The 8,577-nt window shown below is 40.9% G+C and overlaps 1 non-coding gene across 1 annotated transcript; it reads left to right on the top strand.

Moving 5' to 3' along the window:
- The first annotated feature begins 317 nt into the window (after window positions 1-317).
- LOC142447719 (small Cajal body-specific RNA 4) lies at window positions 318-445 on the top strand. Its single transcript, XR_012784378.1, has one exon.
- Window positions 446-8,577: the final 8,132 nt, after the last annotated feature.

Here is an 8,577-nt window from a genome sequence, read left to right as displayed (position 1 = left end):
CTGCCAACTTCCAGGAGGAGGAGGAAGGAGTAAACTAGAACTCTGACTTGGCAGAGCATCCTGTTCCTTTCCCAGTGAGCCTGGAGGTGGTTGTGGTAAATATTTATGACATTTACATAAATACTAAAATATAATTAAAAATAGAAATTTGAGTACATCATTCAGAATAAATTAATACATTTTAAAAATCCAAATAACTAATACTGTGGAAAAAGGATCAGCAAATGGGAGGATTAAAGAAAAAAAAATTTCCCAAGGAAACAGTTAATAAAAAACTTAAAATAAAGGTGATACATATGAACATAAATATAAATATCCCTGGAGGACTAAGAAGGCTGGGTCTGATGAAGCAAGACTCTGCTGATACACTCCTCCTAGACAAAAGGGGTGGAGAGAGTAGCCCTTATTGAGAGCACCGCAGGACTGACTGTACCACCCAACATTCGGAAAAAAAAAAAAAATATATCCACCACTTGTCTGTCCACTATTGTATTGTGGTGGTTTGCTATGTTTCAGGAAGCTGTGCCACTGAGTTTTCAGACACCAGCAGGATCACCCAAGCTTTTAGCAGATCTTCCAGATTAAGAATATATTATGAAGAAGGGACAAACTGTCCCCTTCTGAGGAATTTTGAAAATCCTAAAACTGGAAATCATGAATAATGAAATAGGATGCACAAAGATGGAAACCAAAGGCATTAACTCTCACTGCCCTAGAGTCAATGCTGACTCAGTGATCCCCTGAGGGTTTCCAAGACTATTTGCAGGATTAGGAAGCCCAGCCTTTCTTCCGCAGAGCTGCTGGTGGTTTCAAACTCCCGACCATGCAGATTGCAGGCCAGTGTGTAACCACGACACCACCAGGGGCCTCTATCCTAATCCATTAGTGAGCTTAAATGGGCTGGTATTGGTATTTTGAATTAGATAGTCATACGGTTTACTATGCCGGGAATGAAAAATTGAAGAGGAATGGAGTTGTGTTCATCGTTATAAAGGACATTTCAAGATCTATCTTGAAGTACAATGCTATCAGTGATAGGATAATATTTATAAACATACAAGGAAGTCCCATTACTACAACTATTATTCACATTTACACCCCAACCAGCAAAGCTAGTGATTAAGAAATAGAATTTTACCAGCCAACAACTTCAATCTGAAATTGACCAAACATGCAACCAGAGTGCATTGATAATTACTGTCAATTGGGATACAAAAGTTGGAAACAAAGGAGAAAGAACAATAACTGGAAAATATGACCTTGGAGATAGAAATGAAACTAAAGACTCCATGATAGAATTTTGAAAGCCCAACAGTGTTTTCATTGCAAATACCTTTTTAAAAAAAACATAAAGAAAGCCTGTATAAGTGGACTTATCCAGATGGAATACACAGAAATCAAATTGACTACATCTGTGGTGTGGTAGTTACATAATCTGGTGTCAATTTGGGACTTGAGAGTATTAAGCGTGTAGGGGTGGAGTCTAGCTGTCAATTGGGATATAGACAATGAGGCCTCTGTGTGGGCATGGCCTTCTTCTGGGAATTCCTGGATTTCCTCCATGGAGGCAGAAGACACACTTTCTTTCTCTGCTCACTTCCTTGGAGACTCTCTCTCTGCTCACTTCCTGTGAGACATCCCTGAGGAGAAGCAACATGGACCTGCCCTGATGCAACCAGATGTCTGGATCTGGAGAAGCCACATGGAGGCCCCAGCCAGCACTGAGATGCTTCTGCCACTGACTTTGCACTCACTGGCCTGTGATCTTCCTGCATTCAGCATCATTGCATGTGTTTCATGAGTCTGAAGAGGACTTTATAGATTGGTTTTGGACATATGGGCTAATATTGGACTTATGGACTTGATGGGGACATTTTCCTCAATTTTATTCAATTGCTGTTGTATATAAACCTCTCTTATATACATGTGAGTGTTTATGAATTTGTTTCTCTAGTCTACCCAGACTAACACATATGGGAAATGACAATGGAGATGTTCAATATCATCAGCCAAAAAGGATCCAGGGACTGATGTCAAATAGACCACCAATTACTCACTTGTAAGTCTGGGTTGACGTTAAAGACAAACTACATCAATGAGAGCCCAAATAAGACCTTGAGTGTATTCCAACTGAATTTTGAGAACAGCTCAAAAATAGATTGATTTATTGAACTCTAATAACAGAAAACTTGACAAGCTGTGGGATGCCATCAAGAACATAATATATGAAGAAAACAAAAGATCATTAAAATGCAGGAAATAAAAGATCAAATTTGATGCCAAAAGAGACTCTGTAATTTTCTCTTGATTGTAGAGTAACTAAAGCAAATGAACGAAATGAGGAAGTGAAAGTTAAACAGAAAATTTCAATGGGCAGCTTAAGAAGACAAAGCAAAGTATTATAAAGAAATGTGTAATGACTTGGAGTTAGAAAACACAAAAAGAAGAACATGCTTAGCAAATCTCAAGGTAAAAGAATTGAAGAAAAAAATAAAGTCTAGAGTTGCAATATTAAAAGATTCTATGAGCAAAATTCCTCAAAATGGATAGCCTGTTCCTTGTTCATGGTGTGTGTCAGGGTTGTATCTTATCACTATACTTATTCAATCTGTAGGCTGAGAAAATAACCATTGAAGCTGGATTAAACAAAAGAGAAGAGTGCTGCATCAGGATTGGAGGAAGGCTTATTAATAACTTTCATTATGCAGATGACACAATCTTGATTGCTGAAAGTGAGGAGGACTTGAAGCATTTGCTCATCAAGAACAAGTATTGCAGCCTTGAGTATGGATTACAATGTAATGTAAAGAAAACAAAACTCCTCTCAACTGGACCATAGGTAAAATTATAAGTGGAGGAAAAATTGAACTTTTAAGGATGTTATCTTGCTTGGATCCATAATCATTGCTCATGGAAGAGCATTCAAGAAATCACACGACCACATTGGAGTGGGTAAATCTGCTGCAAAAGATCTCTCTAACGTGTTGAAAAACAAGGCTATTACTTTGAGGCTAAGGCATGCGTGATCCAAGCCATGGTATTTTCAGTCAACTTATATGTATCTGGAAGTTGGACATTGAATAAGGGAGATGGAAGAAGAATGAATGCATTTGAATTATGGTGCTGGTGAAGAATATTGGAAGTATCATGGACAGACAAAAGAAAGAACAAATCTATCTTTGTAGAAGTACAGTCAGAATGCTCCTTAGAGACAGGGATGTCAATATTTCATCTCCTGTACTTTGAGCATCTTGTCAGGAAAAATTAGATTCCAGAGAAGGACATCATGCTTGCTAAAGTAGGGGGTCAGTGAAGAAGAAGAAGACCTCTGACAAGATGGATGTACACAGTAACTGCAGCAATGGGCTTAAACATAAACACAATTGAGGATGACACAGGATTGGGTAGTGTTATACATAGGTTCACTATGGGTTGGAACTAACAACAGCAACAACATGGGCAAAGCGGAACTATGTAGGAAACATAAAAAAAAGAAGGATGGAACACACAGTCACTATATAAAAAATAACTAGTCTATATTCAACCCTTCCAGAAGGTAGCATATGATCAAGAACCAATGCCACTGAAGGAAGAAGTCCAAGTTGTACTGAAGGGATTAGCCAGAAACAAGGAATTGAAAGAACACTGAATGAAATATTTCAACAAGCTTATTAAGCACTGGAAGCCTTCACTTGTCTATACAAAGACATTTGGAGGACAAGTCCCTGGCCAACTGACTAGAGGAAATGCGTATTTGTACACATTCCAAAGAAAGTACCCAACAAACTGGATTATCAAACAATATCATATACAAATGTTGTTGAAGACAATTCAACAAGTGCATCAGTGCATTTACATGTAGCTGCCAGAAATTCAAGCTGGATTCAGAAGATATGTAGTTATTACATAATCTTGTGTCAACTTGATAAATAGAGTGAAGAGGTGGAATCTAGCCTGTCAAGCAGGGAACAGTCTGATGATGCTTCCTTGTGGGTATGCTCTTCTCATGAGGATTGTGGGAGCTTCCTCTCTTCCTCCCTAAAGGTGGGACCTACTCTCTCTCTCAACACATTCCTACTGACAAACCACATGGAGCCATGCTGATGGCAACCAGGGCCCTGAAGATGCATCCACTGCCATTGAATCCACAAGACTTTGCACCCAGTGGCCTGTGATATTCTTACATTTTACATCATTGCATGTGACTGCATGTCTGCAGAGTGATTTATGGACTAGTATCAGACTTATGGGCTAATTGGACATATGACTTGATCTGAATTGGGCGGGGATGTTTTCTAATATACAATTACTCTTTGATATAAAGTTCTATCGTATACATGAGTGTCCCTTGTTTTGTTTGTCTAGTTAACCTGGTCTAACACAACATGGAACAAGGGGTATCATTGCTTATGTCAGATAAATCTTGGTTGAAAACAGAAAATACCAGAAAGATGTTTACTTGTATTTCATTGACTATACCAAGACATTTATGAATAACCATGAGAAAAACGAGAATTTCAGAATACATCATTTTGCTCATTCAGAACCTATAAATGAACAGAGGGAGTTGTAGGAACAGAACTATGTTTCAAATAAAGAAGCTGCGTGTCATGGTTGTATCCTTTCACTATACTTATTCCATCTGTATACTGGGCAAATAATCCAAGAAATTGGACTATATGAAGAAGCATGCAGTCTCAGGATTGGAGGAATGCTTATTGGCAACTTGAAAGCAAGTGTGTTGTTTGTATGCTGAGCAAATAATAAGAGAAGCTGGATTATATGAAGAAGTATGCAGTACAGGATTGAAAGAAGGCTTATTAATAACCTGACATAAGCAGATAACACAAACTTGCATGCTGAAAGTGAGGAGGACTTGAAGCACTTGCTTCAGTGTGAATTGCAACTTATAAAGCAAACAAAAATTGTCACAACTGAACCAGTAGATAACATGATAAATGAAGGAAAAAAACTGAAGTCAGGATTTCATCTTACGTGGATCCACATTCAATCCTCATGGATGTAGCATTCAAGAAATCCAATAGTGCATTTCCCTGGGTAAATCTGCACAGATATCTTTAAAGTGTTGAAGAGTAAGGATGTCCCTTTGAGCATTAAGACATGTGTGGCCCAAGCCGTAGTATTTTCTTTTCCAAGATACTTTTACTTTTTAATTGCAGTCTGGATGGAAGTTTATAGAGCTTAGCAGTTTCCCATTTTACCAATGGTACACATCTTGTTTTGTGATTTGGGTTGTAACCCCTTCAATGTAAGAGAACTCTTCTAGTTTACTCCCTGGGTTTCCATTCATCCTCTTCCCTGTCCATTCTGGCCTTCTCAGCTTTGTTTTGTGTCAGGGGCAAAATTTATGTTCAACCCCTTTTGGAAATAAGATGGCACAGCTAAGCTTTTGAAAGTCAGGTCAAATTAGTGAGGCCCTGTGTTTACCTGGCAAGCTCTCTAGTCTCCTGTTGGATGGTATAAGCCGGGCACCTGGACCAGACAGGGAGCTGTGTTGATTTTAATTCTCAGGAGACGCCTTTTGAGGAGTTGGGCTCCCAACCCTGGCAGAAGTCAGAGGTGTGTGGGGGTCCAGCCTGTCAGAAAGAGTCTCAGGCCTTGCTGTGTACACAGGGTGGGTGAGTAGGGTTATTTCCAGGAAGCAGCTGCTCTTCATTTCAGGGGCTGGTGAGGAGCCCGGGCTGCAGCAGGTCCCTTCAGTCTCCCTCTATGCTCTCAGCTTTTCCCCTTGACAGTCTGCTCCGTGATTAACCTGCCCTCCCCAGGGGCCTGGGACCTTGTGTGATTCCCCCAGAGAGAGCTGGCCTACCACCCCTCAGGCTCCACCCACTCTTTTGGTGCAAGCCCTGAAACAGTATGGAGCAGGAGGTCCAAGTGGGTGCCTGACTGCCCGTCCTCACAGGGCTCACCTCAAGAAGAGAACACTGGCTTGGGGTGGGGTAGGGAGAGGGCCAGGAGCCCCATCCTATTCTTCCCAGCAGCTCCATGAGTGTGGATCACAGCGGAGCCTTCCTATCTTGTGCAGCCACAGGGGTGAGGACCAAGCCATGGTATTTTCATTCCCCTCATGTGTTTGTGAAAGTTTGACATTGAATAAGGAAGACCATAGAAGAATCAATGCATTTGAATCATGGTGCTGGTGAAGAATATTGAAAGTACCACAGACTGTCAAAAGAACCAACCAATCTGTCTTGGAAGAAATACAGCTAGAATGATCCTTAGATAAGGGAAAGCAACAAGACTTAGTCTCACATACTTTGGATATGTTAACTGGAGAGACCAGTCCCTGGGAGACCAGTCCCTAAAAATGATCTTATGCTTGGTAACATAGAAGGGCAGTGAAACAAAGGAATATACCTGATGAGATGGATTGACACAGAGGCTGCACGAATGGGCTCAAATATAACAGTTGTAAGGGTGGCACAGCACCTGATGTTTCATCTGTTGTACAGGGTGGCTATAAGTTGGAAATGATGGTCCCTAACAATAGCAACATGCATATATATTTTTAAACATTTTATTAGGGGCTCATACAACTCTTATCACAATCTATACATATACACACATCGATTGTATAAAGCACATCTATACGTTCTTTGCCCTAATCATTTTCAAAGCATTTGCTCTCCACTTAAGCCTTTTGCATCAGGTCCTCTTCTTTTTTCCCCTCCCTCCCCGCACCCCTCTCCCTCATGAGCCCTTGATAATTTATAGATTATTATTTTGTCATATCTTGCCCTATCAAGCATCTCCCTTCACCCCCTTCTCTGTTGTCTGTCCCCCAGGGAGGATGTCACATGTAGATCCTTGTAATCGGTTCCCCCTTTCCAACCCACTCACCCTCTACTCTCCCAGTATCGCCCCTCAGACCCCTGGTGGTATCATCCACCCTGGATTCCCTGTGCCTCCAGCTCCGATGTGCACCAGTGTACAACTGCTGCTCTATCCAGTCTTGCAAGGTGGAATTCGGATCATAGTAGTTGAAGGGGAGGAAGCATCCAGGATCTGGGAGAAAGCTGTATTCTTCATCGGTGCTACATCGCACCCTGACTGACTCATCTCCTCCCCTAGAACCCTCTGTGGGGGATCTCCAGTGGCCGACAAATGGGCTTTGGGTCTCCACTCTGCACTTCCCCCTTCATTCACTATATATATTTTTTGGATGATGCCATATACCTGATCCCTTTGGCACCTTGTGATCGCACAGGCTGGTATGCTTCCGTGTGGGCTTTGTTGCTTTTGAGCTAGATGGCCGCTTGTTCACCTTCAAGCCTTTAAGACCCCAGACACTATCTCTTTTGATAGCTGGGCACCATCAGCTGTCTTCGCCACATTTGCTTATGCACCTGTTTGTCCTCGGCAATAGTATCAGCAACATGTATATATATATATGTAAGATGAGGAAATATTTCAACTTCAGATAGTTGTAAAAATGTATTGTCCAGGACAGATAAAACCCCGCAGGACCAATAATGAGGTAGTGATACCAGGAGGGGAAGGGGAAGGTGGGGGAGAAAGGAGGAACCAATGACAGTGATCTACATATAACCCCCTCACTAGGGGATGGACAACAGAAAAGTGGGTAAAGGGAGACATTAGACAGTGTGAGACATGAAAAAAATAATTTACATATTATCAAGGGTTCATAAGGGAGGGAGGGGGGGGAAATAAGCTGATAGCAAGGGCTCAAGTAGAAAACAAATGTTTTGAGGATGATGATGGCAACAAATGTACAAATGTGCTTAACACAATGGATGTATGTATGGATTGAGATAAGAGTAGTATGAGCCCCCAATAAAATGATTTAAAAAATGTATTATAGGGGTAAAAAAAGAGAAAATTCTCAACAGAGGTTTGAGTAACAAAAATGGACACTCAGGAAGAATTCTATTAGTGATTTCAAAACTTGAGGTGATGAATACTTCCTAAATGCAAAACAAAAGGTTAAGGAGTTGGACTAAATGAGAGAGACAGAGAGGGAAAGGGAGAGGGAGAGGGAGGGAGGGGGAGGGAGGGAGGGAGAGAGAGAGAGAGAAAGAGAGAGAGAGAGAGAGAGAGAGAGAGAGAGAGAGAGAGAGAGAGAATAAATTTACAAGTTCCATCATGCATTTAGTGGAAATTCCAGAACAGAGAGCAAGAATAGTGGGATGAGGGTTGTGATAGAACAAGAAAACCCTCATGAAGTAATTTGGTGGGCAGTGAGGGTGGGAGAAAAGAGTTTTGAGTAAGATAGGAATCCTCGACTGGTTTCCTTAAGTACTAACCAGGAAGAACAAAAAGTACTTCCCAAAAAATGTGTGATGGAATTTCAAAAGCAAATATTATAGAAAATATCCTAAAAGATTTTATAAATAATGATGATTACACACACAGCATAAATTCCTTAAAATTATTTGGTTTACCACTCCTGTTGGCTGGGAAAAAAATCATTCTGACCACCCTGACCATTAAAAATTTTGTGCCCATAATCTAGGATAAAGTCTAGGTATCTGCATTTGCAGGCCTGTGGATCATTCATGTACTCCCTAAGGAGTGGTATCACCCATGCTGGGGAAT

The sequence above is a fragment of the Tenrec ecaudatus genome, chromosome 4 (genome assembly GCF_050624435.1).
Source record: "Tenrec ecaudatus isolate mTenEca1 chromosome 4, mTenEca1.hap1, whole genome shotgun sequence".
NCBI lineage: Eukaryota > Metazoa > Chordata > Mammalia > Afrosoricida > Tenrecidae > Tenrec > Tenrec ecaudatus.
This window is presented reverse-complemented; position numbering and strand designations above follow the sequence as displayed.